At 48.3% G+C, this 22,542-nt stretch overlaps 1 long non-coding RNA gene across 2 annotated transcripts in view; it reads right to left on the reverse strand.

Moving 5' to 3' along the window:
- The window catches only part of LOC140430769 (uncharacterized), a 39,698-nt gene extending 24,286 nt beyond the window's left edge, over positions 1 to 15,412 (reverse strand). Inside the window, exon 1 of one of the 2 annotated variants that reach the window (XR_011949540.1) lies at positions 15,285 to 15,412. This is a non-coding gene — a long non-coding RNA (uncharacterized lncRNA). Of the gene's footprint in view, positions 1 to 15,157; positions 15,253 to 15,284 lie in introns of those variants that run through there. The other variant, XR_011949538.1, reaches the window with a different exon arrangement.
- Between the last annotated feature and the right edge of the window lie 7,130 nt (positions 15,413 to 22,542).

A 22,542-nucleotide genomic window follows, 5' to 3' on the forward strand; every position in this document is an offset into this window, starting at 1 on the left:
CCTGAGGCCGACTGAGTACTTCATGAAGATGCTGCCGGAGTTGTTGGCTGAGGGGGAAGAACCCTCCCGATATGGGCTGGACAGGGCTCATCGGTCGCTCAGGCCCAAGCCGAAAGCAAAGAAGTCACCAAGGGAAGATAGAATTTGCTTCCATAAGTTTCATGTCAAGGAGAAGGTCCTGAGTTGGGTGAAGCAAATGCGTGAGGCGAGGTGGGAAGGCGTTGACGTTCAAATATACCGGGGCTTGACGGTGGAGTTGGCGAGAACGCAGGCGGCCTTCGGACATGCAAAGGTGGCACTCTACAGTAATGGTGTGAGATTTGGCGTAGTCTACATAGCAAAGCTGAGAATGACCTACAACTCGACAGATTTCTACTTTGAGACGGTGGAAATGGTGGAGGCATTTATGAAGGCTGAAGAACTAGGGCTGAAACGAGGGATGGGATTCGGATTGGGGCTTGGACAGAATGGAGGGTAGCTGTACTTAGCCTTTATTTCTCATTTTGGGTTGTTATTTGTGGAAAGAACAGTTGGTTTTGGGTTGGTTGAATGGTAAAGTGGGTTACCCCCAAATGGAATGGCAGCCCCCCCCCCTCCCCCTCCCCCTCCTTCATGAAATACTGGCTCTTGCCTAAGTTCAATGTATACTCCGAGAACGTCCCGAATCTTTGGAGCAGTTCCATTTTACTTCCCACCAACATACCCGGTTCCGAGATGTACGACAGCAAATCATTGGTGCAGAGGGACACCCTATGCTCATACCCTGGTGCCTCATACCCTGGTGCCGTGCAAAGTACCCTGAGTTCATACTATTAGTGCGAATGCTCACCATCGGCTCCTTGTACAACAGCCGCACCCACGCCATAAACCTCGGCCCAATTCCAAATCTCTCCAATACCGCCATCAAATAACCCCACTCTACCCGATCAAATTCCTTCTCTACATCCAGTGCCACCACCACCTCCATCTCCTTTCACTCTGCCGGAGACAGGGTCACATTCAGCAACCACTTCGTGTTCGAGAACAGCTGCCTTCCCGTCATGAACACAGTCTGGTCCTCCCCAATCACCTTCGGGAGATATCCCTCCTACCTTACCGCCAGAACAGTTGCCAATATCTTGGCATCAACATTCAGTAGAGATATGGGCCTATATGATCCACACCCCACTGGTACTTATCCTCCTTTAGCAGCAGTGAAATCGAAGCCTGCCCCATTGGCTGTGATAAGACACCCCTGCCTATCACATTCTCGAACATTCCCACCATCAGCGTTACCAACTTCTCCATAAACTTCTTATAGAATTCAACTGGGAAGGGCAGCATGGTGCAGTGGTTAGCACTGCTGCCTCACAGCACTGAGGACCCGGGTTTGATCCCGGCCCCGGGTTACTGTCCATGTGGAGTTTGCACATTCCCTCTGTGTCTGCATGGGTCTCACCCCCACCAGCCAAAGATGTGCAGGATAGGTGGATTCTCCACGCTAAATTGCTCTTTAATTGGGAAAAGAAATTGGGTACTCTAAATTTTTTTTTAAAAATCCAACAGGGCGGCACGGTGCCACAGTGGTTAGCACTGCTGCCTCACAGCTCCAGGGGTCCAGGTACAATTCCGGCCTCAGGTGACTGTGTGGAGTTTACACTTTCTCCCCATGTCTGTGTGGGTTTCCTCCTGGTGTTCCAGTTTCCTACCACAGTCCAAAGATAAGGAGGATAAGGACCCAGTGGAGAGTGGATCGTATAGGCCCACACCTCTACTGAATTCAGATTAGGTGGATTGGCCATGCCAAATTGCCCCTTCGTGTCTAAAAGGTCAGGTGGAGTTACTAGGTTACAGCGATAGGATGGAGGAGTAGGCTTAAGTAGGGTGCTCCTTCCAAGGACCAGGCTAGACCCGATGGGCCGAATAGCCTCCTTCTGCACTGTAAATTCGATGATCTATGAATCCATCAGGCCCCGCCACTTTCCCTGCCTGCATCCTCCCAAGGTGGGTCCAGTGATGACGGATCCTTTGAAATTCTGTAAGCAGTTCAGCCAACATTTCAGGCTGGGAGCAGGGTCGGGGGCTGCCGATTAGGGGGAATCATGGGTTCGAGCCGGGAGGGTGGATGTGAGGTTTCGGAGATGGGATCAAGGAGATGAAGAATTTGTTTCTTGGGGGATGGTTCGCGAGTCTGGAGGAGTGGGAGGGAAGTATGGATTGTCACAGGGGGTAGGGTTTAGGTACCTGCAGGTTCGAGATTTTGCAAGGAAGGCTTTCCCAACCTTCCTGATAGAGCCAGCCTCCTTGTTGCTAGAGGCAGTTCTTTCAGTGGGAGAGCTGGAGAGGGTGTTGTTTCAGCGATCTATGGGGGGATCCTGGAAGAGGACAGGGTGTCTACCGAGGGGATTAAGGCAAAGTGGGAGGAGAAGCTGGAGGAGTGGGGTTGATGAAAGAGGGATTGTGGTGTGAGGTGCTGCAAATGCCTCAACCTCCTGCGCGAGGCTGTGGCTGATTCAGTTGAAAGTTGTGCATAGGGTGCACCACACAAAATCAAGGATGAGCCGGCTGTTTGAGGGGGTGGAGGATGTCTGTGAGCGATGTGAGAGAGGATCCTCATATGTTTTGGTCCTGCCCGAAGCTGGAAAGGTTTTGGAGGACGGTATTTAGCACAATCCTGGGGGTCTTGCACATGGATGTGGAGTCCGGTTCCCTAGAAGCCATATTTGGAGTGTGGGACTGGCCCGAGTTACAGGTGGGTGTGGATGTTTTAGCCTTCACCTCATTGATTGCTTGTAGACAGGTCCTGTTGGGGTGGAGGTCAGTCTCGCCACCCTGTGGCTCGGTGTGGCGGGGGATCTGCTGGAGTTTTTGACCCTGGAGAAGGTGAAGTTTGAGTTGGGGGGGGGGGGGGGGGGGGGGTTTGACTCCCTGCTGTTGTTGTGGAATATGTACATTTTTATTTTACCTCAGGCCCTGGCAGCTAAGAATGCTTTTTTTTTCCTAAAGAGAGATAGAAACAGAAAGCAAACAACGTCTGCTAAGGGTTTACAATATGTGATGAACGGTTATTGTATTACTGTACCCTCATCATCATGTAAGGTGATGTCCCCTTCAAGACCGGGCTTGGAACCCTGGGGGACTCCGCCTCTGACTCCGCCCACCTGGGAGTCGTATATAAGGGGCCGCCTTGCAGGCGGCACCCAGTAAACACCCGTCTCAGCACCAGGCTAGTTCTTAGCGTATTAAAGCCTTCTTTACCGTTTTACTCTCTAGCATCGTTATTGAGGGTACAACAATTTAATAAGCTAAACTACATCAGGATGGACGCAGGCCTAAAACCAGAGAAGCTCAATCTGGAAGCACGGACACCGGAGGCAAAGGAATTTTTTCAATACTGGCTCCGATGCTTCGAGGCCGACCTAGACTCCTCAGAGATTCCCATCCTGAGGCCACGCAAGCTGCGCCTACTCCTCGCTCGGGTGAGTCACAGAATCTCCGCCACGATCGAGAAGGCGACTACCTACGAAGTGGTGGTCGAGATAACACGCAAGTGGTTTGTCAAACCCATCAACGAGGTACATGCCCGACATCTGCTCTCTACCTGCCGGCAGCTCTCAGGGGAAATGCTAGACGAATTCGTAGAAAAACTCACCGCGCTCGCCAGGAACTGTAATCATCAGGATGTGACGGGGCAAATCCATAAGAACCTGCACATCAGGGACACTTTCGTGTCCGGCGTCTCCTCGACCTACATCCATCAGCGACTACTCGAAAACGGGGCAAAAGACCTCCAGGACACGCTAACGTCCGGCACCTCGCTGGAAGTGGCCAGACATAATTTAGGAACGTACCCTGCGGACCCTGCAAGCCCCCCTCGGATTTCCCCAGACTCGGCCACGTTACGGGCCTGCGCCACGCGGCGACCCACCCAGACCGGGGGCACACCATGCTATTTCTGTGGGCAGGGCCAGCACCCACACCTACGCTGCCCAGCCCGCTCCGCCGTCTGCAGCGACTGCGGGAAGAAGGGGCATTTTGCGAGGGTCTGCCTGGCCAGACCCAAGGGCCAGAAACACAAAGAACAGCAGGCCCGAAAATCAGGCTCACAGGCCCGCAGGCTTCGCAACGCGGCTGCGCATCGACCCGACACCCCCCCTTCTGACGCGTCATCCATCTCGTGCGAATCATGGGGCAGCCATCTTGGCGGCGGCCATCTTCTTGACGCGACACATGCGACCGACAGCGGCGGCCATTTTACGAATCTTACTCGCCTGAGGACTCAGACTACCCGCAACTGGGAGCGATCACCCTCGACCAAACGCAGCGAAAACACCTGCAGAACTCTATGATGCATGTCCAGGTCAACGGGCGCGACACTCCATGCCTTTTCGACTCCAGGAGCACGGAGAGCTTTATTCATCCAGAAACGGTAAGGCGCTGCTCTTTGCGCACCCATCCCATGTCCCAAACCATAGCCCTCGCATCCGTGTCCCACTCGGCCCAAATCAAGGGGTATTGTATTGCGGATCTCTCGATCCAGGGCGCCGAATACACCCGATCCAAACTGTATATCCTCCCTCACCTCTGCGACCCCCTGCTGCTCGGACTGGATTTCCAGTGCAGCCACCGAAGCCTGACACTGAAGTTCAGCAGACCCTTGCCCCTCCTCACAGTATGCAGCCTTGCAACACTGAAAGTCGCACCCCCCTCTCTATTTGCGAACCTCACTCCCGACTGTAAGCCTGTCGCCACCAAGAGCCGGCGGTACAGTGCCCAAGACATGACCTTTATCAAGTCAGAGGTCCAGTGTTTACTGGGAGAGGGGGTCATCGAGGCTAGCAACAGCCCCTGGAGAGCACAAGTGGTGGTAGTCCGGTTTGGGAAAAAGAAACGGATGGCCGTGGATTAAAGCCAGACCATAAACCGCTTCACGCAGCTTGATGCGTACCCCTTTCCTCACATAGCAGAAATGGTAAAACGGATCGCCCAATACCGGGTATTTTCCACAGTCGATCTCAAATCCACCTACCACAAGCTCCCTATCTGACCGAAAGACCGACCCTATACTGCCTTCAAAGCAGCCGGCCGGCTCTTCCACTTCCTCAGGGACCCCTTCGGCATCACAAATGGGGTCACCGTCTTCCAGAGGGCGATGGACCAAATGGTGTCCAGTACGGCTTGCGGGCTACATACCCATACTTGGACAACGTCACCATCTGTGGCCATGGTCAGCAGGACCATGACGCGAACCTCGAAAAGTTCCTCCAGACCGCCCAAGCCCTTAACCTGACCTATAACGAAGAAAATTGCGTTTTCCACACAACCCGACTAGCCATCCTCGGCTATGTCGTGGAAAACGGGGTCCTAAGCCCCGACCCAGGCCGCATGCGCCCCCTAAAGGAACTCCCCCTTCCCCGCAGCCTCAAGGCCCTCAAACGGTGCTTGGGGCTCTTCTCCTATTACGCCCAGTGGGTCCCCAAATATGTGGACAAAGCGCGCCCACTCATAAAGACCACGCTATTTCCTCCCACGGCTGAGGCTCGATTGGCCTTCAACCGCATCAAGGCCGATATCACCAAGGCCGCTATGCGCGCGGTGGACTAAACTATCCCCTTCCAGGTAGAGAGCAATGCATCAGACATCGCCCTGGCTGCTACCCTCAACCAGGCAGGCAGACCAGTAGCGTTCTTCTCCCAGAACCTCACCGCCTCCGAGATTCAACACTTGGCAGTCGAGAAGGAGGCACAAGCCATTGTGGAGGCTGTACAACACTGGAGGCACTACCTAGCCGGTAGGAGGTTCACCCTCGTCACCGACCGACGGTCGGTCGCCTTTATGTTCGATAACGCGCAACGGGGCAAAGTAAAAAAAACTATAAAATTTTGAGGTGGAGGATCGAACTCGCCACCTACACGTACGATATCGAGTATCGCCCAGGGGAGCTCAACGAGCCCACAGATGCCCTGACCTGCGGCAAGTGCGCCAACGTGCAGGAGGACCGCCTGCAAACTATCCACAATGACCTCTGCCACCCGGGGGTTACCCGTCTCGTCCACTTTATCAAGTTCCGCACCCTACCTTACTCAACCAAGGAGGTCAAGGCCATGGTCAGGGCCTGCCAGATCTGTGCGGAGTGCAAACCGCACTTCTACCGGCCAGACAAGGCTCGGCTCGTGAAGGCCTCGGGGCCCTTTGAGCGACTAAGTGTGGACTTCAAGGGGCCTCTCCCGTTCACCAACCGCAATGCCTATTTCCTCACCGTTATCAATGAGTTCTCCCGCTTCCCATTCGCCATTCCCTGCCCCGACATGACCTCTGCCACCGTGATAAAGGCATTGCACAGCATCTTCACCTGGTTCGGTTTCCCCACTTATATCCACAGCGACCGGGGTACATCGTTCAGGAGCGATGAACTGCTCAGCAAAGGCATCGCCTCGAGCAGAATGACCAGTTCTAACCCACGGGGAAACGGGCAGGTGGAGAGGGAGAACGCAACAGTGTGGAAGGCTGTCCTTCTGGCCCTACGGTCAAGAAGTCTTCCAACTACCCGCTGGCAGGAGGTCCTGCCCGACGCCCTACACTCCCTTAGGTCGCTCCTCTGCACGGCCACGAACAAGACCCCTCACAACCGATTGTTTGTTTTCCCCAGGAAATCTACCTCCAGGGTCTCGCTTCCACCTTGGCTGACGGCTCCGGGACATGTTCTTCCCCAGAGGCACACGAGGAGCCATAAAACGGACTCCCTGGTTGAGAAGGTCCGATTACTACACGCAAACCCCAGTTACGCCTACGTCGAGTATCCCGACGACAGGCAAGATACAGTTTCCCTCCAGGATCTGGCACCCGCTGGTTCCCCCACTACAGACGCCCCTTCCCTCGCAGCTCCCCTGCAGGACCCGGCACCCACTACACACACACCCTCCCGGCCCCACTCCCCGTTGGTGGGCACCTACCGCACGCGCCCCCTAGCCCCCCAGCCCCCCCCCCCCTACACACCTCACCGGCGTCGTCACCGCTACCCCCAGCCCCACCTATTCCCCCTGCGCCCCGATCCCCTACTCCGACCCGGATCAAGGCTCCGACCACCGTGCTCCCGGACGTACCCTCAACTAAGACGTCCATGTCCGCCGCACCACCGCCCGAGCTGAGGAGGTCGATAAGGACGATCAGGTCACCGAGACGAATGGACTTATGATGGCACTTCACCCCCACCGGACTTTTTTTAAAAACAGGGGGTGAATGTGATGAATGGTTACTGTACTACTGTACCCTTGTCATCATGTAAGGTGATGTCCCTTTAAGGCTTTGAACCCTGGGGGACTCTGCCACCGGCTCCGCCCACCTGGGAGTCATATATAAGGGGCCGCCTTGTGGGCGGTACCCAGTTAGCACCCGTCTCGGCACCAGGCTAGTTCTTAGCTTATTAAAGCCTTCTTTACCGTTTTACTCTCTAGCGTCATTATTGAAGGTACAACAGCCCCATGTAAATTATTAAACACTTTAAGCTGAATTTATATTACAGACAGGAAGTGAAGATGGAGAAACAGGTGTTCTCTATCTCCTTGATTCAACAAGGAGGAAGAAATAGGTGCTAATTATCCTCATTTAGTTGGCATGATTGTCTCCTTCTGGGTGGGCCAACCTCAAATTCGGGTAACTTCATTGTAGTGTTAATGTGAGCCTACCTGTAACAATAATAAAGATTATTATTATATTGTTATTATGACAGACTAGGGATGAGACAACTGACCTCATTGTCCCAGTGTAAAAGAAAGCTGAAAAGATGGTGTTTTTATTAATTAAACATTTGTTAATAGGCTTACTTTGAAAACACAATCGCAGCTCAATTCAAAATCACTTATGTAAACATTAAAAATCTGAAAATAAGGGCAGCACGGTGGCGCAGTGGTCAGCACTACTGTCTGACGCCGCCGAGGTCCCAGGTTCGATCCCGGCTCTGAGTCACTGTCCATGTGGTGTTTGCACATTCTTCCCGTGTTTGCGTGGGTTTTGTCCTCACAGCCCAAAGATGTGCAGGCTAGGTGGATTGGCCACGCTAAAATCCGTTACTCTGTATGTATTAATTTTTAAAGTGAAGCTCTAAGTTACCCGAGTCCGCATGTTACCCTTGTGAATTTCTATGGCCCTGGCAGGAGATTAATACATACAGAGTAACGGAAATCTTAAAATGAGTTGCTGACTGGAATGAATCTAATGGAGCCATTCAGAAAATCCATACATAGATTACACCTCCTGATGTATATTCTAATTGAGATATTCAGAACCCTCACACATCCGAGATCGCATGTGATATATTTGTTGCTGCAGTCATAATTTTGCTGCTAATGTGGGATTGTTTACTTCCGCTGGGACAATGTGGATAAAGTTCTGAAATGGAACAGAATGAACATTCTTAAAGTTGCACGCTTTGTGTTCTCAGCAAATTAACGTTTCTGCTGCTGAGGCTGTTTTTTCTATGTGATACTGGGGAAGATGCACCAATTACAAGAAGCCCAGCAAAGCAATGCCCCAGGACCACAAAAACTTCAGAAGCTGAGCAAATGCCTTGCAGTTGCACAGACTGCAAGTACCTGCTTAGAGTAGTGAGTGGCGGGTGTGTTTTTTTAAAATGTTCATTGACGGGATGTGGGTGTCACTAGCTAGGCCAGCATTGTTATTGTCCTCAGGAAGGTGATGTTGAGCCACCTTCTTGAAGCACCGCAGGCCATTGTAGGATTTTGAGTCAATGACAGTGAAGGAACAGTGATTTATTTCCGAGTCAGGATGGTGAGTGTTTTGGGAGGGGAACCTCCAGTTGGTGGTGTTCCCACGCGTCTGCTGCCCTTTGTCCTCAGAGGTGGCAGCAGTCGTGGGTTTGGAAGGCGCTGTCGAAGAAGCCTTGGTGAGTTGCTGTACCATCTTGTAGATGGTACACACTGCTGCTACTGTGCTTCAGGGGTGGAGGGAGTGGATGTTGAATGTGGTTGACGGATGTCATGAAATTCTTTTTTCTGTGTCCCTGTGTGCTCTGTGGAGATTGTAACATTTAAGGTGCAGAATGTTCCGTTGCATGTTACGTTTGTTCCTGCTGAGTAACAAGGGTGGGACCCTCTTCTTTTGATAAAGGATTAAATCGGTTCAAAGGTCAGTGAACAGCTGGTCTGATGATGCAGTTGGGTTAAAGTCTGTTGGCTAACAAGTGTCTGAAGTGAGGGTCAAAGGAATAAAAATGTGTCCCAGTTAAGTTAAAAGAAAGGAGCAGAGAAATAGGCTCCTAGTTAGAGAAAAGGCTGCGGGGTGCAGCCTTTCAGTGATATGGGCTCGAGAGAAGCCCTGATAATCGATAAGACCTTGGAAGAAGCCCTGAAGATCCCCAAAGGAAGCCGAAGGTTAGTGATTCTGTGCTGCAGGCCTTTTGGGCAAACGTTACCCCTTTGGGTACTCCTTTAGAGCTGTCATGTTCTGCTTGGCGCCATGCGAAATTCTAAAATTGTGCTTGTAAGTTGATGCTTCAACGTACTCTGGAATCCAGGGAAACACAATCTCGAAAGATACAATCTACCAAAGTTGGCCATTGCGAAGTGGTCCGAGTTGGAACGACATTTGGACATAATTCCAAGGCAAGATCTTGAAAGGTGAAGACTGGAAACCCTCTGGAGATGAAGTTTCAGTCAGATTGGTCAACTCAAAGAGTTGGTGGGTTGTTGAGAAACCCATGGAGTAGTCCCATCTGTCAATTATTGTGTAGTGTGGTGTGTCTGACCACAGTTTTCCTGTTAATTTGCGTACCTCAAGGGTGGCATGGTGGCGCAGTGGTTAGCATTGATGCCTCACGGCGCTGAGGACCCCGGTTCAATCGCGGCCCCAGGTTACTGTCTGTGTGGAGTTTGCACATTCTCCCCTTGTCTGTGTGGGTCTCACCCCAACAACCCAAAAAATGTGCTGGGTAGGTGAATTGGCCACATTAAATTGCCTCTTAATTGGAATAAAATAATTGGGTACTCCAAATTTATGGAAAAAAAATTCACGTACCTCATACTTACCCTGAATGTTAAGCGTATAAGATAGATATTGTAAATTGTTTTATCTTTCCAACTATATACATTAAAGCTTCTTATTGTTTGTTCAAAATCCATGGAATCCTGTGGCTTTATTCACTGAGCAAGTGTCTTGAATCTCAAACTTTATCTCCTTTAAACAAAGACTTATTGGTCCCTAACTGGATGTTTCCAACAACTCGGAGTCTGGCCCAAGATGGCCCTTTAATCAAGCAGGATGGTTTGGCCAGGATCGTGTAAATCTTCTTGAGTGATGTTGGAGCTGGAAACATCAAGGCAAGTGGAGAGCATTTCATCACATTCCTGACTTGTTCCTTGTGAAAAATGAAATGAAAAACGCTTATTGTCACGAGTAGACGTCAATTAAGTTACTGTGAAATGCCCCTAGTTGCCACATTCCAGCACCTGTTCGGGGAGGCTGGTACGGGAATTGAACCGTGCTGCTGGCCTGCCTTGATCTGCTTTAAAAGCCAGCGATTTAGCCCAATGAGCTAAACCAGCCCCTTAGATGATGGACAGGCTTTGCAGAGTCAGGAGGTGAGCATGGTGACAGTGGGGGGACAGTGTTGGCACAGTAGGGGCAACACAGTGGCACAGTGGTTAGTACTGCTGCCTCACAGCGCCAAAAAATCCAGCCTTGGGTAACTGTCTGTGTGGCATTTGTACATTATCTCCATGTCTGTGTGGGTTTCCTCTGGGTGCTCCCGTTTCCTCCCACAAGCCAAAGATGTACAGGTTAGGTGGATTGCCCATGATAAACTGCCCCTTAGTGTCCAAAAGGTTAGGCGGGGTTACTGGGATACGGAGATAGGGCGGGGCATGGGCCAAGATAGGGTGCTCTTTCAGAGGGTTGGTGCAAACGCAATGGGCCGAATGGCCTCACTCTGCACTGTAGGGATTCTACTCTATGTGAGTTACTCGCTGCAGAATTCTCAGCCTCTGATCTGCTCTTGTAACCAATGTCTATGTGGCTGTCCCAGTTCTATTTCTGGTTATTGATAAACCCCAGGATGTTGATAGTGGGGGATTCAGCAATGGCAATGCCACTGAATGTCAAGGGGAGATAGTTGGATTCTCACTTGTTGGAGATAATTGCCTCATACATGCATGGTGCAAATGAAACTTGCCACTTATCAGCCCACATATGAATGGTGTCCAAGTCTTGCGGTATATGGGTATGGGTTGCTTCCACTCTGAGCAGTCATAAATGGTGCTGAACATTGTGCAATCATCTGTGAACATCCTCTGGAGGTCATTGATGAAGCAGCTGAAGATGGTTGGGTTTAGGACATTAGCCTAAGGAACTGCAGCAGCGATATCTTGGGACTGAGATGTGGATTCTGAATACCACAATTATCTTCCTTTGTGATAGTCTCGACTCCAACCAGGAGTGAGCTTTCCCCTATTCCTATTGATTTCAATTTTTCAGGGCTCCTTGATGTCACACTCAGTCAAATGCTATTTTGTCAAAGGCAGTCACTCTCACCTCACCACGTGTTCAGCTCTTTTGTACATATTTGAACCAAGGCCGTAATGAGTTCAGGCACCAAGTGGCCCTGCTGGAACCCAAACTGAGCACCGGTGAACAGGTTTTTTTGACTGTGTGAGTGCTGCTTAATAGTGCAATGGACGACACTATCCATCACTACGCTGATGATCAAACAGAAGCTGATGGGGCGGTAACTGATTGAATTGTTTTGTGGACAGGACATACCTGAACAATTTTCCACATTGTTGGGTAGATGCCAGTGTTGGAGCTGCACTGGAACAGCTTAGCGAGGCGTAGCAATTTATGGAGCACAGGTCTTCAGGGCCCCTTAGCCTTTGCTGTAGCCAGCACTTTTTAAATATAATGTGGGGTGAATTGAATTAGCTACAGATTTACAGCTGTGAAGTTAGGGACCCAGGGGGGAGGCCGAGGTGAATTACCCACTGGCAAATTTTGCACTGATGCGTTGGGCTCCCTCATCGGTGAGGATGGGGATATTTTGGAGACTCCCCATCCTGCGAGTTATTTAATTGTCCACCACCATTGATGACTAAATGGAGCTGCACTGTACAGCTTAGGTTTGATCGGTGGGTTGAGGGAAATCACATAGTTCTATCGAACGCTGCTTTCGTTGTTTGGTATGCAAGTAGTCCTATGGTTGAAGCTTCACCAGATTAACAGCTCATTTTTAGGTGCACATGGTGCTGTTCCTGACATGCTCTCCCTCAATTTTCATTTCCAGCGTCGAACCTCTAACTTGGTGGTAAAAGTGGAGTGGGGGTTATGCCAAGCCAAGAGTTTTCACATTGAGATTTTATAGAGTTCTGCTGCTGCTGAATATGTGCTCAATACTGTGGCACCATATTGTTGCATTGATCGCAGTTACCCTGCAGCTGACTTGAAACCCAGTACAAGGTTCGAGGTCAGTCTTTTCCAAACCTTTGCCTAGTGTGATCCCATTTTAATGCCTCAGAATTTCCTTAACGTGGAGGTGGGGGTGGTGATTTGCGGAGCTTGGAGGGGAAGTGGTTAGTGCAGGCGCTGTGATGGTGTGTGGGGGGGGGGGGGAAGTGTTGGTGGTGGTGGAGACAAGTTCAGCCTGGATGAACTTCTTTATTCTGCTATTTTCTAAAATAGCAACTTTTCACAGGTTTTTTCTTTGCAGCAGCTATCAGGCCTCGTTACACTTTTTACCAACAATACAAAATAAACAAGTTAGCATTCAGTCCAAGATCCATTGCTGCCTCGAAGGTTATGACCCTATAATTTTGTCTTGTGAATCTACAGTTCAGGAAGTCCTGTTATAAATAATCTTTAGCAACCCAATACAACATTTTTGTTTACCTTTTTCACTTAAGGGGCTAATCCACTCTGCACATCTTTGGGTTGTGGGAGTGGGACCCACGCAGGCACGGGGAGAGTGTGCAAACTCCACACAGACAGTGACCCAGGACCGGGGTCAAACCCAATACAAGGTTCTAAGTAATCTTAAACATGGACTGGACATTCACCTAGGATGAACTTTACTGGGCATCTCAATGATCCTTATAGAATTAGAGTATCTCCCATATTTTGACTGCTCCATAGCTACAAAAATGACTGATTACGATGTGGAGAATTCTCACTGGTGAATTGGGACAGAACAGTTGTTTCCTGTTCTACCATCCACCCCCTCGATCGTCACAGACCGACCTTGGAGCCTATAGCTCAACACTGGGAAATAATTCTAACCTGTTGTGAACTCAGCAAATCTAGAAGGGCCTTACACAATTCCTTCAGACCACTGGACTTCACCATATGGCCACAGGATGCTTCATGTCCTTCTACAAAAACAGGCCTAGATTGAAACTTGTCATTTGCAATTAATTCAAACAGATTAACCTCTTGAGCTATATTGCTTTTTTCTGCATTGTAAATACTTTGAAATCTGCATCAATGAATCAATCCACCATAGTCTAATTTCATCCTAGATAGGTTGGCTAATACCACCTTGAAACAGCACTGGAACCAGAAGGAGGTAGTCAGAATTGACAAAATGTGTTTAAGAATTTGTGTGGCTACACAACAACAGTAACAATTTAATACCGATGAATATAAATTGCTACACCCAAGGGAAATGGGTGTTAAAGTGTGGTTTTGGAAGAGCAAAAGGATGAAGTGGAAGGAAACCCAGGAAATCTTAGCAACTCTTAGTTCTACCAAAGCAGAGGCCAATAAGATCATCTGGAGGGCCAGGCGCAGATACGATAGGCCGAATGGCCTGCTTCTGTGCTGCAACAATTCTGTGATACCACATTGAACATCAGTAAATTCAAAATCAAAAGTCATGACTAAACTGTACAAGTGGTGATAGTCAAGACGTGAGAGATATTCCAAGACTGGATTCAGTGCAGAAAGAGAGCTACGAGATTGATCCCAAGTGTTAAAGGTCAGAGTTGTGAGGTCAATCTGTAGAATCATGGACTTCTCACCCCCTGAGAGAAAATTAGGGAAGTGATCTTAAACTTGCACACACAATATTTAATAAAATTACAGAAAATAAATTTGGAATATTATTTTCAAAATAACTAGAGTGAGTCAGGAACTTCAAGTTAGTAAATTTGGAGCTGATGAGAAATCTTCTCACACAAAATAATGTTTGGAAAGGACTTCCGGATAGAGCACTGGAGACAAAAACCCTGGAATGCATGAGAGAGACAACAGCTTGTTGTTGGGGGATTTGGGACTTTGTGGAGACTTCAAGGAGCAGACAGAGAGGCTCCCAGTGTTCTTCACGATTTATTTAGCACTTCCCTGCTCAAAGCAGCTTAGATTTCATATGTAGAGAGAGAGGCAGAGAGTGGAGGGAGATGATGAGACTGTACCTGAAGTCCATGCAAGTATTAATGGAGATTGTGCTGCAAAATTGCAGAGTTAAAAATCCTTCCACTGGGATCCCTGTAACTGAAGCTACAATAAATAAAGCTGAGCAATCTGATGACACAGCTCGGGAACTACAGATCACACACCCAGTCACTAGGATCTAGAATACATCACCACATTCCTGCCATCTTCATCCTTCATAAACTCTGCAACGTTCGTCACGTTACCAGAAAAATATCTCTAAATATTTCCAAAAAGTACCACAAAATGAGTACCACAAAAGTTAGAAATGAGTCACATAGTTTTCTAAAAGCAAATTCTAAACTGAAACTGAGCATTATCGCATCGCCCATTAGAAGCTGGATGTATTCATCTTAAACTTGTTTTTTTTTCCAGATGGACATCTTTCAACCTCATTCCATAAGTTAAATCCATGAATCTGGTTGGCTACTTGCAACCAAAAAGACAAACACAGGGCTTCTTGCCAGATTCTCTCAAATGTTTATCACACCTATTCTGAGGGAGTGCTGAGGACAGCTAAAACAGAATTCCTCCTTATAATTATCTCTCACTCTCTTCCCTTGGTTTCCAATGTAACCTGCACTGGGAATTAAGCAGTACAGGGGTTTATGTCCATCGCTGTTAATGTTAATGAATTAACTGCTGCAACAGGAAAGTAATTACTTATTACAGATCATAATAAACTATTTGATGTAAATAACTGCCTTTCAAAATACTAACATGGTCTCTGTCCAGGTTACAAGCCTACCATTCACTTGCCGTCCTGTCTCAATGTGAGGCAATCCTGATACTCTTGTTACTGACAAGTCCGTTGAGTACTTATCTGTATACATCTCACCACCAACAGCCCAACAAACAGGCAGGATGTGGCTTACAGTTAGCAATTCTGTTCCACACCATCTGCAAAATGCTTTTTACCCGTCTCCAAACTCCTTACAGTGACAAACTGAAATCTTCTCCAGCTGCTTCATAAATAATGACTTCCATCCTTTTGGAATTGCTTAATTTGAAATGTTGAATGTTTGTTCAGTGGTTAGTCACTGCTACAATTTCCCGGAACAAACTCTGCTTTCAGTTTCAATGTTGTTTGGATGCTTTCAAGGTCACCGCAGATTATAACAGGGGATTTCCACACATTCAAAATAAAAGATATTTTGCACAAAGATCATGAGCAAAATGAGAACAGTAATTTCATACCCACCCTACCATTGCACCGCTCAATTCCAAACTTGCATTCCAAACTGTAAAAAAGAACAACCAATTGATAAATCTAAATTAGGTACTACCAAATACACGAGCACAGTCAAGACTTCCTCTGACAATTTATGCAAAGAATTCAGCAAGATTTGATTTGGGGTACACAGGCTGATGGGAGCAGGGCAGAAAGTCTGGTTGCTTTCATATTATTTTGATAGAGTGGTAGTTTCCCAAAACTCACTGAATATCTTTCACCTTCACCGAGACTCAACGCCCTCAGTCAGGCCAACAATAGACAGGGAGTAATTTTTAAAAAGATAACAGGAAATGCTAGAAATACCCAGGAGCTAAGGCAGCATCAGTGGAGAAAGAAACAGAGTTAGGATTTCATGTGCAGATGCTCCCTGACCCGTTTGGTATTTCCAGCGCTGACAGATCTCCAACATCTGCAGTATTTTGCTTCTGTATCAGCACAAAGGGACTACTTTAGTCCTGCTGGCAATGTCACGTGTCGATTGTATCCCTGACTAAATCAACTGCAAGCTTGTTGCTGGGTCAACATTATTACACACCAACAGATCAGAGTTCCCAGTGTCTTTAAGATGATGAAACACCCAAAGCACCTCACAATGGAACTGGATAAGAGGAGAAAGACAAGGGTTGAAGTTCAGAATATCCTATAATAGTCCTCCATCAGGAAATATTCTTCTTTGAAAGCAAGGATGGCTCCTGTCATGGTTTAGGGTAGAAAGGATATTAGTTCCATGTGAAAGCACCACTGATGAACAAAATAGAATTTCATAAAGCATTACAACACAGAGTTAGGCCATTGGGCCTACGGCAGCTCTTTGAAGGAACTATTCAAATTGTTTCACTTCTTTCATGCACAGATCATAACAACTTGCCTCATATCATCTTTTGAATCATTTGGCACTTTGTCATGGCTTTTGAAAGGAAGGAGAGATGTAGCAATAGTGGAAGAGTTTAAGAAGAAGCTTCTAGGCAGCACGGTGGAGCAGTGGATAGCACTGCTGCCTCATGGCGCCGAGGTTCTTGGTTCGATCCCAGCTCTGGGTCACTGTCCGTGTGGAGTTTGCACATTCTTCCTGTGTTTGCGTGGGTTTCGCTCCCACGACCCAAAGACGTGCAGGCTAGTTGGATTGGCCACACTAAATTGCCCCTTAATTGGAAAAAATTAATTGAGTACTCTAAATTTATGAAAAAAAAGCAGCTTCTAAAGTACAGGAGAATGACAATTCAGTCACTGAATTTAGAGTTTGAGCAAAGAAAACGCACTGAAAACGGAGTCTCAGTTGACTCAAAAAGTGCCAAGATTAAGGTATTGTGCGGCACTTACGTGAACAGTATATTAATTTAATCTGATTTAACTGGTTATAATCTAATCATAACCATTCCATGAAATATCTCTTGAAGCCCTTGGTAAGATTGCAATCTCTGATTCACCTCCAGCAATTCATTAATTTATACATGAAGTCTTTTTTTAAAAATATTTTTATTAGGGTATTTGCAATTTTTAAAATAATAACAATAACAGCAACATGGTACAATAAACATTTCCACCCCATCACAATCTTCACACACCCCAACCATAAAACAATAGTCTGGCCCTCTCCCCCACCCTTTTTGAATTCTGCCTCTGCTGACATTTTAATTTTCTCCAAGAAAGTCGACGAACGGCTGCCACCTCCAGGTGAACCCTAGCATTGACCCTCTTTATTTCCTCGAGACTGAGAAACCCGGCCATGTCATTGACCCAGATCTGTACACTCGGGGGCTTCGAGTCCCTCCACATTAACAAGATCCGTCTCCGGGCTACCAGGGAGGCAAAGGCCAAGATGTCGGCCTCGCTCGCCCCCTGAACGCCCGGCTCTTCCGACACTCCAAAGATCGCCACCTCTGGACTCGGCACCACCCGCGTTTTGAGTACCGTGGACATCACCTTAGCGAAACCCTGCCAAAACCCTCTAAGCTTCGGGCATGCCCAAAACATGCGGACAAGCCTTGCTGGACTTCCCGCGCACCTCGCACACCTGTCCTCTACCCCGAAAAACTTGCTCATCTGGGCCACCGTCATGTGTGCCCGGTGGACTACCTTGAATTGTATCAGGCTAAGTCTGGCACATGATGAGGATATGTTAATCCTGCTTCGGGCATCCACCCACAGATCCGCCTCTATCTCTCCCCCCAGCTCGTCTTCCCACTTGCCCTTTAGCTCCTCCACCGGAGTTTCCTCCGATTCCATAAGTTCTTGGTAGATGTCTGATTATACATGAAGTCTTATTAAATGACAGTCTATTACCGGCTTAACCATGGTGGATGATGCAGCTACTTTAACTCAAATGATTAAGCAATGGGTTCAAAGTTTGACTTAGGCCACTTATCACAGTAATGTTACCAATTGGTACAATGAACGTTAGGCAGGAAAGATCTCATTTTTGCTTCCTTACCATGACTGAAAAATATTTTTGCCTTTTAGACCATCTAGGTTTTTTTTGGACACAATGCATATACAGCTGTAATACGGAATTCTGCTAACTACGGAAATATATATTAGAGTTGTCCTCTTTCATCCAGATCATAAAGAGGCACTCCTCAACCCCTCACTGCTTATAGATCATTCTATTCAATGTACTCAATTTGACACTCAATTGGGTATAGACAGGCCAAGAGGAATCTTGTAAACTTTGCTACAATGTCAGGTTTATTTGGACGGATGAACACATTCTGCATGCTTGATAACCTGTAAATTACTGACAATTTATAGGAATCATGAGATTCAGGACATCTGAGGACGTTCAATTATATTTACCTAAATCTCTTTTTCCCTCAGCCAACGAGGGAGTTTAAAATGAGGAGCTAGATCTGGCTCTGTGTGGCATAGTAATTATGGTAAACCTATTAACCCGAATACTGTTTATTTATCGCTTTTAACAGTAAATTAATTTGTCTTTGGCTTATAGCCTGACTCTCAGCTTAAGAAGTTAATAAACTATCCACACGTCAAGGGGTCTATTCCTGCTCCCTTGTCCTATGTTCTATTAAGGCAGTTATGTACTTTAGCAAGCGAAGGTGCTATGCCATTGGATTCTATCTCAGGGTTTTTCAAAGTGCGGGTTACGACCTGCAGATTGGTCATGGGCAGGTGTCGTGAAGGTTGCAGAGCGATTGTTCACGGCATTCCCGATCACGAGAGAAGCGCCCAACGGCCGCTACCTGCATTTTTATTCAGAATGGAGGCTGCTGCCTTTTAAATAAGAAGGAAATAAGGCTCTGTGCCGTTTTATGGCCAGAGGTGGCAGCAGTGAGCAGGTCACATGCCCATAACATACACTTGACATCAAGTGCCCTGTATGTCCGTGCTTTTGATGCCAAATCATGGTGGAGAGATTCTTCCATTTTCTAGCTGCTGGCAAGCAAGGCAAGAGGACTATGAAGATGAATCGCTTTCTTACAAGTAAGAGACGGCCAGAGACACAAGTAGGCAGTGTACCTACTGGCCTAGATCTCACAACTGAATCTGCTGAAGAGAGCTTCTCAGGAGAGTCTACGACAGGACAAAGCAGTGTTAGTTTTACAGCAGAGCTGCAGTGCCTCTGACCAACAGCTTACAAAGAAGAAACTTAACTCAGGAACAAAGCAGTATAAAGATGATTTCTTGAGGTATGGTTTTGTCAATTGTGCCAATGTAAATAAGGATGCAAAGCCCATGTGCATTATATGCAGAGAAGTACTGGCCAATGAGAGGAGAAGTTTCAGATTTTTAATGCAATGTGGTGAATGAAAAATTCCTTTTGAGGTTGAGACCCCAGAGTAAATTATTAACTTATAGCTGATTCCAAATGAAAAGACTACGCTGCTATATCTGACCTGTGATACCACATTAAAAACACACCAAAAGTCCATGAGGCTGTCAACATTCTGGAGTAGCATCACCCAGGAGTATCCAGTGATGAGTAAAACAAGCACTTTGTTGCTATTACCTTTCACAACGACCTACATGTGCAAGGTTAGATTTTCTGCTCTCAGATAGATGAAGATAGTACAAAGGAACTGCCTGAACTCTGCACCTGATATGCGCATTGTGAACCTCCTGTGAACCTAATTGGAGTGAGATCATGAGGACCAAGCAGGCTCCCCTTTCGCATTAAAGGTAAGTGACAATGGTGGGTCACGAAGGTCGGCTTGCGTGGGTTGCGAAGATCGGCTGTTTGGCAAAAATGGGTCCCCCGGGAAAAGAAGTTTGAAAAACTGTTCTATTTGTTCGTAGAATCTCATTGCATTTACCTAAATACTAAGCAGATAGAGACATGGGGCGGGATTCTCCGACCCCTCGCCGGGTCGGAGAATCGCCGGGGTGCGGCGTGAATCCGGCACCCGCTGACCACCGAATTCTCCGGCACCGGAGATTCGGCGGGAGCGGGAATCGTGCCGTGCCGGTTGCTCGCAGCGCCCCCCCCCGGCAATTCTCCGGCCCGCGATGGGCCGAAGTCCCGCTGGTTCTATGCCAGTCCCGCCGGCGTAAATTGAACTAGGTCTCTTACCGACGGGACCTGGCGGCACGGGCGGGCTCTGGGGTCCTGGGGGGGGGGGGGGGTGTGCGTGAGGCGATCTGGCCCCGGGGGGGTGCACCCACGGCAGCCTGGCCCGCGATCGGGGCCCACTGATCCACGGCGGGCCTGCCAGCCTCCGCGATAACATCCAAGGCGGGCCAAAACAGAGTGGTTCCAGTAGTGTTTCACATTGTCTGTGGGGACCCATTATAGTTTTGTTTTGAAGCTACAATATATATGTTTATATGTATATATATATATATATATATATATGGCAAATCGGTGAATGTCATGTTCCGACCATTAGCTGATGGCATGAACAAGTTCCACGCCGCACGCCACGGGAGCCTGGAAATAAATGCAGATTTTGCATCCATTTAGCAGGCCTGGCGCCCTGTGTTCCACCCTCTCGTGATTTTCCAGTCCCCGCGGCTGGGAATCAGTGGGTGAGGTTCACTTGCGGTCTCTACAATCGGGAACCTGACATGGTGAACCTCGCGATGGGCCAGGGGGCGACGGTTGGCCCCTTGGCCCACCTGAGGTCCACCAGGTCAGGTTCACGATCATAGAGAACAGCCACGGCCATTCTCTCCGCACTGCAAATCAGCCCCAACAACCCTCCCTCACTCTCAGCACCTCACAGTAGCCCCAACCCCCGGATTGCCTGGGTGTCCCCCCCACCTCCAAGTCCCGACCTTCCCAGGGACCCCTGGAATTTGCCTTCCCCCCCCTCGCAACTCCTCGAATAGGCAGACCCCCCCCCAGGGAGACCCTGTCTAAAGTGACCCCCTCCACACACAGAGCCCCCCATCCAAACCCAAGACCCCCACACACAGACAAACCCTCCTCACACACACACAGACCCATTCCCCCCCACACACACAGATCCACTCCCGCCCACACACACAGACTCTCTCACCCCCCCCCCACACACACACAGGCTCTCTCCCCCCCACACACACAGCAGCCCCTCCCCCCCACACACAGGCCCCCTCCCCCCCCCCACACACAGACTCCCTCCCCCCCCCACACAGACCCCACCCCACACAGACCCCCCCCCACACACACACACACACACACACACACAGAGCCCCCCCCCCAGAAAAGAGACCCCTGCCTGGAAGCTAGAGAGCAACCACTTTGGAACCAACTTATAAGAAATTGTGCCATTAAGAATATTATAGAATTAGCAAGCATTGTATTGTGAGCGTTTAGTAGAAGGTTGCATGATTTCTGCCTCTTTTCAGATAAATATTCTCAACAGTCAGAGACTGAGGCCAAACACATGACCAGAGTCCAATGACCTGCTCTGGCATTGTACATTATATGTAATTCTTTGTTTTATGATAATACCAAGATTAACATGACCTCTAAAGCCAGGGTTTAAATTAAGCAGAGATAATAAGCCAGGAATAAGCTAGATTTGGCTCTTTGGTAGCCTCTTGCCATGTGGAAAATGAGCACGGGCCAGTTTCACATGAAAGATAGAGCAAGTGGTTTTTTGTGCTTTGGTGTTTTGAAGATGACTGTAATATTTATATTACTGTAAACAGGCTGCACAGAGTACTGTTTCTTTAGTTTATTTAGTTTTGTTTTGTTTAACAATAAATGAATCGATCTACTGTTTCTATCCGTAGTTTCTGATCATTGAAGCTGACCCCCAAATGGAATACGCACTCTGAAAATTCGAACACACAACATTCAATTTAAGATGGGATTACAAGACAGTGTCTTGAGTGGCAAGTTGGTCGATACAAATTCCCATACCATTCCTGTCAACATTTTCAATCATGCATTATGCTCCATTTTATCCCCGATTAATTTCACTTTTCTTTGGAATTTGCTGACTTTTTGCTGACAATTGATATCCTTTAGGGAAGACTAAAACAAATTTTGATAAACTACACCATGATTTCCGTGTCTGCGACCTTTTGAATTAAAAGCCACAGCTCTGCTTAGACGTTGCAATGGTCTAATGGATTTCGCAGCTCAACACCACAGCACAGACCCAGAACACCTGGACCTTTTTCCAATTGGCAAACAATTTTGAATCAATAGTGGTAGGTACGTACCAACTTCCCTCTGTTCTTCTATCTGGACTTCATCCTATATTTCCAGAGATGCCACGAGTCAGCCATCCTGCATTTATCATCATGCCGGGTCGGAGAATCCGGGGGGGGGGGGGGGCGCGAATCCCGCCCGGCCGCCCCGACGCCGGCTGCCCTATGCTCTGCCGCGTGATCGGGGCCCACCGATCTGCGGGTGGGCTTGTTCCGCGGGGTCCTTCGTTCCCCTGCGACGGGCCCCTGTAGGGCTTCGCCATATTGCCCGGGGGCCGGCGCGGAGAAGAGAACCCCCACGCATG

Source organism: Scyliorhinus torazame, chromosome 10 (assembly GCF_047496885.1).
Source record: "Scyliorhinus torazame isolate Kashiwa2021f chromosome 10, sScyTor2.1, whole genome shotgun sequence".
NCBI classification, from domain to species: Eukaryota; Metazoa; Chordata; class Chondrichthyes; order Carcharhiniformes; family Scyliorhinidae; genus Scyliorhinus; species Scyliorhinus torazame.